The following is a 10,122-nucleotide window of genomic DNA, read 5'->3' as shown; positions in this document are numbered from 1 at the left end:
CGTTGAACATAACGGATGTTAATTCTTTCAGGACAAGGAAGGATGACATAAGGAATAGGAACTTTGTTGACGACCAAAGTGTATCGGCCATCATGGCGGGGTGAAACCAAGTGGGAATCGCGGCAGTAAGTGAGATCGAGTGACTGAGCAGGCTTCATGAGATGGGAGAGTGATAGGAGCTCGTCACCAAGACCTAAAGCACAGGCCAAGGTAGTAATAATGCCTCCAAGCAAGAATGGATTTGTAGCGGGGGCGTTAACTAAACCTTGGATGTGTTGGAACATAAACGGTGCGGCATTGAAACGGATATTGTTAAGCGCACAGTAAAGGAAAAATAATTCATTTTGGTTTACCTTGTGGTTGTTGGATCTTGCAAAAATAATATGTCCCAAGACACGTTGAAAATAACGTATAGCGGGGTTTTGAATGTGAGAAGCATGAAGAGCTCTCCAACCGGTAGGATTTTCTCCAGTGAGATGGAACCAAAATTCAAAAGCGAGATCCTCCCAGGATCGACCATTGAGTTCTTGAAAGATTGAGCGGTGAGCAATTGGAGCATGATTAAAATGCAAATATGAAGCTACGACATCTTGATCTAGAGCATATTCACGGTTGAACATCCGGAATTGGATGCTACCGGTTGAGAATGGTTGAGTAGAGGGAGTGTCGTAGTTGAAGGAACTCAAAAATTCTAAGACGAGCGGCTCATAAGTAGGTACGGGTTCGGTACAAAGATGGTGGAGGCTAGATTTAGTGAGCAAACGGGTGACACCATCAATGAGACCCAAAGTTTCTAGACACTCGGTGTTCACAAATTTTGTGGGAACAACCGAACGTTCGTAGAAAGCAACATATTTTGTTCGTTGAGCATCATCTCGGAAGATAATGTTTGAAAGGTCGGGAGGTGGTCGCTCGGGACGCTCACTACGGATTAATGAACGTGGAGGCATGGTGAATATGGAAATGAAAAATAAAAAATGTAGTGTAGAAGAGTAGAGAATGGTATGATAGTTGTGAGGAAGAAGAGTGGTGGTGGTGTGGTTTTATAGTGAGGTTTGAAAATGGGGTGGTTAATGGAGAATTAATATGGATTAATGGTGGTGTTTGAAGTTTGAATAGAATAGAAGAATGGGAAATGAATGGAGTTTAAGAGGTGAATGATGGAGGATGAATGAGGTTTATGGGGTTTAAATGGAATAAATAGGGGAAGAATGAAGAAGATTGAAAGATGAAATTTGAAATTCAAATTCAAAATTCAAGAGGGAAAGAGAGATGGTCTGCATGGTCAAATGCAGACTGCTGGCCTTGGGAGACGTGCGTCTCAGGCAGCCAGTCTGCTGGGGCAGAGCATGGAGACGTGCGTCTCCTGTCCCTTGTTTCGTGTCAGCCGGCCCCACACAGATGGAGACGGGCGTCTCCTGTTGCAGGCAGGTGGGTCACGCATGCAAGTGACCAGACAGTGCTGACAGATACCATTAATATTGTCCATCAGTTCATAACAGTGTCGAATTTTAATACTATTAACAGCAAAAATGATAACTAGGCAAGTATATATATAGCAGTCAATAGCAGTGTAACATAACACAGTAGCAGTAATCAAAAGAATTTTGCATTTAATATTAAACCAGTACTGAGTGTTAACAGAAACAGAAAGTAAAAGTGCAGAAAAAAAAAAAAAAAGTAAATCTAAACTAGGAATAGAAATTACTAAAACTAGAAATAAAAATCTAATAATCTAATACGGTAACATCTAGCCACGTCTATTGTTGTTTTGATTAGACTGAATGTGTTTGAAAACTTCGTCGAACTGAGCATTGACGGTGTCGATGAAATCGAAGAAATGCATTTGCAAAGTGTGAAGCTCGTTGCGCACATGTTGTACATCTTGTTGTAGTGCATTGATTGCTTGTTCGTGCGTGTTCAGATTGGGCATCCTTTGATTTACCGATGCGGTGGACGTAGCGGGTTGTTGTGGCTCGAGTTCGACATCAGTCATGTCAACAGTGTATTCATCAGCAGAATCTTCAGAAGGTGTCTCAGGCTCGTACTCGGGTATAGGCTCGTCTTCTGATAAAGGTTCATATTCAGGAATGGGTTCATCAACAGGAAGAGGTTCATAGTATCCGGGCGGTGTTTCTGGTTCAGATTCAGATGCAGGCATTTCCTCATCAAAATGTTCATAAGCTTGAGGAGTTTCAGGTGAGGGCTCTCTCTCAGGAATCTGACCATAGTAAAGCCAGTTGGCAGGGTTGTGCACACTTGTCCTAGGATTCGGTAAGGTGAACTGATACCAAACTTTGTTATCAATGAGCAATTCAAACCGATGAGGTCCAAGATTACCGATGATACCTCGATTAAAGCAGAAATTGATGTCCATAGAGGTATGGGTACCAAAAGGTGTCAATCTAAGCAAAGGTACTCTCATTCCTATGGCATTAGCAATCATAGTGACAAATCCGCCAATCCTAATGGGTGAAACTTCGTCTTGCGTGATGCGCTCGAAGTTTGTTAGCATGAATGCGATGGCATTGACCGGGCGATTCTGAGAGGAGCAGAACATGATGAATAACTCTTCTCTAGTAACTTCAGTGACATTATCAGGCTTTCCAAAAATGTAGTGAGCAAGGATCTTGTGAAAGTAGCGGAAAGCAGGATTGTGGATATTCTCAGATTGAAATTCATTCTCTTCAGGGTTATCATTTCCAGTGATTTTCCCCCAGAATTTTTCCAGCTCCCAGTATGGAAGGTTTTCTTCAGCTACTTTGGCATATGCATCGGGTCCATGAGGTAGTTCTAACATTTTAGCAAAGTCTCCCATGCAAAAGTTAAATTCCATTCCAAAGAGTCGAAAAAGGATGACTCCTTTCTTCAGTCCTTGTCCACTGTTTGGAAGATAGGTCAGTGAGCTCAAAAATTCCAAAGTGAGTTTCCTGTAGGTATTAAACTTGCGGAACAAGTGGTAACCAGTCCAACCGACTTGGTTAAGCAGGTGTAAAACGCTTTCTTGGATGCCAAGTCGTATCATAGTCGATTGGTCAGGGTAGCAAGTCAGATCTATTTGTCTTTCAGCCAGCTTGTTGAATCTTGCTTCTTGTCCTCTACCACGGAACACAACTTCCATATTATCAACTCCTTCCATCGTAGTTAGTAGTTAATTGAAAAACCTAGAAGTTGAAAATATTAGGATAAGTTAGAATTAGGCTAGTGTTTATTTAAAATAAAATAAAAAGTTAAAATTAAGCTTAGGTAACAAGTTATAATAATAAATATAATTATAGCGGAAATATTTTCTCAATTCATAGATAGTAGTTATAATTATAATAATTATTATAAGATGTATGAAAAATCAAAAATGATTAAAATTAAAATTAAAAATAGAATAAAGTTTTAAAAATGAAAAATAAAAATAAAAAATTAGAAAAATTAAAGTTTTAATAAATAAAATAGAAGAATAAATAAATGTGGGTTGTCTCCCACCAAGCGCTTTGTTTAATGTCGTAAGCTCGACGATTTAAAAATAGAAAGCTATTTTTTCGAAAGAGCGGGCAGTTCGTCAAGTTTAAAAACTTCGATGTTTTCATCGTATTCGAGATGATGGTAATACTTAAGACGTTGCCCATTTACGACAAAAGGTTTGACGGTTTCTCCTTTGATTTCTATCGCTCCACTCGGAAATATGTTAGTTATTTCGAAAGGGCCAGACCATCTAGATCGTAACTTACCAGGAAATAATTTTAGTCTAGAATTAAATAAGAGCACTTTATCGCCTATGCTAAAATTTTTCCTAGATATACGCTTGTCGTGCCATTTTTTCGTTCGCTCTTTATAGATTTTGGCGTTTTCGTAAGCGTCTTTTCTAAGTTCTTCTAATTCGTTTATGTCTAGAAGTCGTTTCTCACCAGCGGCAGTGTAGTTTAGGTTTAAGTTCTTAATGGCCCAATAGGCTTTATGTTCTAACTCTACTGGTAGGTGGCATGATTTTCCATAAACGAGTTTGAATGGGGTAGTTCCTATTGGAGTTTTGAAAGCTGTTCTATAAGCCCATAAAGCTTCATTTAGCTTGGTTGACCAATCTTTCCTAGATATAGCAACAGTTTTCTCCAATATTTGTTTTATTTCGCGGTTAGATACTTCTACTTGACCGCTTGTTTGTGGATGGTATGGTGTGGCTATTCGATGATTTACTCCATATTTTCGAAGGAGTTTCTCAAGTATTCTTGAAATGAAATGGGAACCACCATCGCTAATTACCAATCTTGGCACACCGAACCTAGGAAAGATGACGTTTTTGAAAAGTTTAATAACTACTCGTGTATCGTTCGTAGGGGAAGCAATAGCTTCTATCCATTTTGAAACGTAATCGACGGCTACGAGTATATATTGATTTCCAAACGATGACGGAAACGGTCCCATGAAGTCTATTCCCCAGACGTCAAATATTTCTACTTCCAGAATGCCTTTTTGAGGCATTTCATCGCGTCTTGAAATGTTTCCAGTTCGTTGGCATCTATCACAGCTTAGTATAGCAAAATGGACGTCTTTCCACAGGTTGGGCCAGAAAAGTCCAGATTGAAGGATTTTGGCGCAGGTTCTAGATGTGCTATGGTGTCCTCCACACGGTGCAGAATGACAATGTGTTATTATGCTTCTTATCTCTTCCTCGGGTACACAACGTCTAAAGATTCCATCGGGGCCTCTTTTGAAAAGGAGTGGGTCGTCCCAATAGTAATGTTTTAGGTCATGGAAGAATTTCTTCTTCTGTTGGTAGCTTAGATCAGGAGGAAGCACACCAGCAGCTAGGTAATTTACGAAATCTGCATACCAAGGTGCGTCAGATCGGGCTAAAGCTATTTCAGCTAATTTCTCGGTTTCAGAGTTTGGACGGTATGGTTCGAATTCATTTGCTTCTAGTTGGGCGATGAGTCTTTCATAAGGGAAATCATCGTCAATTGGTACTTGTTCGGGTTTCAGATTTTCCAATCGAGAGAGGTGATCTGCTACGACATTTTCAGTGCCTTTCTTATCTTTAATTTCCAGGTCGAATTCTTGCAGTAACAAGATCCATCTCAAAAGTCTTGGTTTAGCGTCCTTTTTGGTTAGGAGGTACCTAATGGCGGCGTGGTCAGTGTATATGATTATTTTGGCTCCTACCAGGTAAGAACGGAATTTGTCTAATGCGAATACGACAGCTAATAGTTCTTTTTCTGTCGTGGCATAATTCATCTGAGCTTCGTCTAGGGTTCTACTCGCATAATATATGACATGTAGTTTCTTATCCTTTCTTTGTCCTAGAACGGCTCCTACAGCATAATCACTTGCGTCACACATTATTTCGAAAGGCTCATTCCAGTCGGGAGGTTGCATGATTGGTGCAGAGATCAATGCTTGTTTAAGCGTTTGAAATGCTTCAGTGCATTTATCGGTGAAAATAAATTCGGCGTCTTTCATAAGTAATTCAGTTAAGGGTTTGGTTATTTTAGAGAAATCCTTAATGAAGCGTCGGTAAAAACCAGCATGTCCCAGAAAACTTCTTATTTCTCTAACGGTTTTGGGAGGTTGAAGGTTTTCGATAATTTCGATTTTTGCTTTATCAACTTCGATTCCTCTATCGGATACGATGTGTCCAACTACAATTCCTTGTCGAACCATGAAATGGCATTTTTCCCAATTAAGGACTAGGTTTACGCTTACGCATCGTCTAAGCACCATTTCAAGGTTTTCTAAACATGTTTCAAAACTTCCTCCACAGACAGAGAAGTCGTCCATAAAGACCTCCATTATTCCATCTAGGAAGTCGGCAAATATTGCCATCATGCATCTTTGGAAGGTCGCGGGTGCATTGCAGAGTCCAAAAGGCATTCGTCTATAAGCGAATGTACCATAAGGACAGGTGAATGTGGTCTTCTCTTGGTCGTCAGGGTGGATAGGAATTTGGAAAAATCCGGAGTATCCATCCAGATAACAAAAATGTGAGTGTTTAGCTAAGCGTTCGAGCATTTGATCTATGAAAGGTAAAGGGAAATGGTCTTTTCGGGTAGCTTTATTTAGCTTCCTATAGTCAATGCACATTCTCCATCCAGTTTGGGTACGTTGTGCTACAGATTCTCCTTTTGCGTTAGTGATTACAGTGACTCCTCCTTTCTTTGGTACGACGTGAACGGGGCTAACCCATTTACTATCGGATATAGGATATATTATTCCAGCTTCTAGCAGTTTTTGGATTTCCTTTTTAACCACATCGCTCATAATAGGATTTATTCGCCTTTGATGTTCCCTAGAGGTTTTACTATCGTCTTCGAGCATAATGCGGTGCATACACAGAGAAGGGCTTATACCTTTCAGATCTGATATGTTGTATCCTAAAGCGGTAGGGTATTTTCTTAGGACATTAAGTAATTTTTCAGTCTCGGTTCGTCCTAAGTTGGCGTTCACTATAACTGGTCGGTTTAGTTCTTCGTCTAGAAATTCGTATCTAAGATCGGTAGGAAGTGTCTTCAGTTCTATAGCAGGTTTCTTAGGTCCAGGTATAGGATCAGGGGTTAAAGCTAAGCATTCACTCAGGTGGTTATCTTGATATTCCTCACGCCAGTTGTCATCTTCAAAAATTGGCGGCATAGGAATTCTTAGGGTTTCGGTTTCCTTATTTGGTTCGGATTTTATTTCCTTGACACACTCGTCGATTATGTCAGCAGAACAGCATGTGTCAATTATAGAAGGTGCTTTTAGGAATTGGGAAAGGATAAATTCTATTTTCTCTTCTCCTACTTCGAAAGTAAGCTTTCCTCGCTTTACATCTATAATTGCACCAGCGGTCGCTAAAAATGGTCTTCCTAATATGATCGGGATGTTAGAATCTTCTTGAATATCCATAATGATGAAGTCAGTCGGGATGTAGAATTGACCTACACGAACAGGGATATTCTCTAACATTCCTACAGGATATTTAACTGAACGGTCTGCTAGTTGAAGAGACATTCTTGTTGCTTTAAGCTCACCTAGATTGAGTTTCTTACAGGTCGAAAGAGGCATCAAACTAACACTAGCTCCTAAATCGCACAAGGCTTTCTCTATGATGGTTTTTCCAATTACGCAGGGTATAGAGAAACTACCAGGGTCTTTCAGTTTTGGAGGCATGTTGTTTTGGATGATAGCGCTACATTCAGCGGTAAGCGTTATAGTTTCGTTATCCTCGAGTTTCTTTTTGTTTGATAAGATTTCTTTTAAGAACTTAGCGTACGAAGGCATCTCAGTTATGGCTTCTGTGAATGGTATGGTTATGTTTAATTGCTTCAGAAGTTCTACAAATCTTTTAAATTGCGCTTCGGTTTTTGATTTGGCTAATCTTTGAGGGTAAGGAATTGGTGGCTTATAAGGTGGGGGTGGAACATAAGGTTTCTCTTTTTCGGGTTCCACTTCGTTATTGTTCTCTTTAGTCTTAGCAGTTTGTTCGTCGGTTGTTTTCTTTTGGGTTTCCTTTGGCTCTTGTTGTGACATGGGTACGTTTTGGGTTCTAGGATCTACGGGTCCATCGTAATTAGTTCCACTTCGTAGTGTTATCGCGTTCGCATGTCCTTTAGGATTAGGTTGTGGTTGAGCAGGAAACGTGCCAGCAGGGGCAGCAGTAGGTGCTTGTTGTTGAGCTACTTGTGAGATTTGAGTTTCTAACATCTTGTTATGCGTAGCTAAAGCATCTACTTTGTTCGATAGTTGTTTTAGTTGCTCGCTATTGTGGATGTTTTGATTCAGGAAGTCTTTATTGGTTTGTTGTTGGGAAGCTATAAAGTTCTCCATCATGATTTCTAGGTTTGACTTCCTAGGGGTGTTTTGAGCAGCTACAGGCGCTTTTTGGTAGCCAGGTGGTACAGCAGGTGCTTGTCCAGGCGCGTACAACGCATTGTTGTTCTTATAAGAAAAGTTCGGGTGGTTTTTCCATCCAGGGTTGTACGTGTTAGAATAAGGGTTTCCTTGAGCGTAATTTACTTGATCAGATGGGACTCCAGTCAAGAGTTGGCATTCAGCAACTACATGCCCAGTCAATCCACAAATCTCGCAGTTAGGTGCTACAGCGGCAGCGGTGGCTGAAGGAGTGATGGTTAGATTCTCGATCTTTTGAGTTAAAGCGTCTACTTTAGCGTTAACGCGGTCTATACCACTAATTTCGTACATTCCTCCTTTGGTTTGGGCTTTCTCTAGAGCGGCGCGTTCTCCTCCCCATTGGTAATGGTTTTGTGCCATGTTCTCTATGAGTTTGTACGCTTCATCATGGGGTTTGTCCATTAATGCTCCGCCAGCAGCGGCATCTATAGTCATTTTAGTGTTATATAAGAGACCACCATAAAAGGTATGGATGATCAGCCATGGTTCGAGTCCATGATGAGGGCATATTCTAAGCATGTCCTTGTAACGTTCCCAAGCTTCGAAGAGCGATTCGTTATCTTTCTGGGTAAATCCGTTGATTTGACCTCTAAGCATAGCGGTCTTGCTAGGCGGAAAGTATCTTGCTAAGAATACTCTCTTCAATTCGTCCCACGTAGTTATGGAATTGGAAGGCAGGGATTGAAGCCACGCTCTCGCTCTATCTCTCAAGGAGAAAGGGAAAAGGCGTAATCGAATAGCTTCGGAACTAACGTTGTTGGCTTTGATAGTGTCGGCGTATTGCACGAACACGGATAAATGGAGATTGGGGTCATCTACAGGGCTTCCAGAGAATTGATTCTGTTGAACAGCTTGGACCAGTGAAGGTTTCAGTTCGAAATTGTTCGCTTCAATCGCAGGTGGTGCGATACTTGAATGCGGTTCAGCGCGCGAAGGAGCGGCATAGTCTCTAAGAGGACGAATAGCAGCCATCTCTAACTTCGGGGTGATTTGATTGATTTGATCAGTAAAATTCAATTCCTGATTAATCGGAATTTCTGCTACTTCGGGAAGGTTGCGAGCTCGACGTTTAACGTTAATGAAACGTTCAATCTCGTTAATTCGTTGTATTAAGTCTCCTCCTTGTGAACGAGTATTTGGCATACAATCGTTCAAAAAGAAAGGGAAGAATTTTCCTAGTCTCTACGGTGTAACAGTGAGTTACGATATCGACTTAAATAGTCCCCGGCAACGGCGCCAAAAACTTGATCGCGACTTTACGTGTCTATAAATCTGATAACTGCAAGTGCACAGTCGTGTCGTGTAGTTTTAAAAGATATCGAATCCACAGGGACTATGAATCGATCTACCGTTATCTAAGGTTACTATGTAAAGCTAGGAGTACTAAAATTTCGATTGTTCCTAAGGGAAAGTGATTGTGAGAAAATAAAGAATAATAATAAAAGACAGGTATCAGTATGTATTTCGTTTAACTACAGGTAATCCGAAGGTCCATTGGCTTTTGCATAATTAAATTAAAAATCTTTACTAATTCCAATTGATTAAAAATCCTCGTCTCAAACTTTCGCTCTATTGAGTCAGACTACTATCCTAATCCTAATGTACGCTTTCGCCATCCCATTAGATTTTAGAAGAGCTTTTTGGAAACAATGTAATTAATAAAATGCCTATTTTACGAGGTTGTTATCTATTTAAATCTCCTAATCTCAAACTTTCGCTCTGTTGACTCGGAACATGCTAATATCCCTAACGTACGCTTTCGCCATCCCGCTCGAGTGTAAAAACAATTTTTGAAAATAAATAAGTTCCAATTAGTTTTAATACGCTTTCGCCGTCCTTAAAACTAATGTCCTATGTCTACTATCCAGTTAAAGATCTCAAACTTTCGCTCTATTGATTTTAACCTTTGACCGTCCTAATCCCTCAAACTTTCGCTCTATTGGTTTTAAGACTTACTAATTAAACTAGACATATAAACCAAAAATAAGTGACAATTAATAAAACATAATTTAAGCCAATTTATTTCGGATCCCTACGGTTAACTTACTTTACATACCGACACCTTTAGTATTTTAGCCAGACATATTAATACGATTAAACATACATATATTGGTTCGGTTCATAATAATAAGCATATTAAATGGCATATAATATATCATGCAGATAATTAATATAAATAAGGCGGTAAATAAAAAACCTGAATTAAAATAAATCTGGATTGAATTGAATCTTGAAGTACTCGAACTT

The 10,122-nt window shown here is 39.9% G+C and overlaps 1 non-coding gene across 1 annotated transcript; it reads left to right on the top strand.

Moving 5' to 3' along the window:
- Window positions 1–8,365: 8,365 nt before the first annotated feature.
- Window positions 8,366–8,472, top strand: LOC131608340 (small nucleolar RNA R71). The gene has a single exon (XR_009285606.1). It is a non-coding gene; the product is annotated as a small nucleolar RNA R71 (small nucleolar RNA).
- Window positions 8,473–10,122: the final 1,650 nt, after the last annotated feature.

Source organism: Vicia villosa, linkage group LG5, assembly GCF_029867415.1.
Source record: "Vicia villosa cultivar HV-30 ecotype Madison, WI linkage group LG5, Vvil1.0, whole genome shotgun sequence".
In the NCBI taxonomy this organism is placed as follows: Eukaryota; Viridiplantae; Streptophyta; class Magnoliopsida; order Fabales; family Fabaceae; genus Vicia; species Vicia villosa.
Note: the sequence above shows the minus strand (reverse complement) of the source record. Positions and strands in the feature narration are given on the sequence as shown.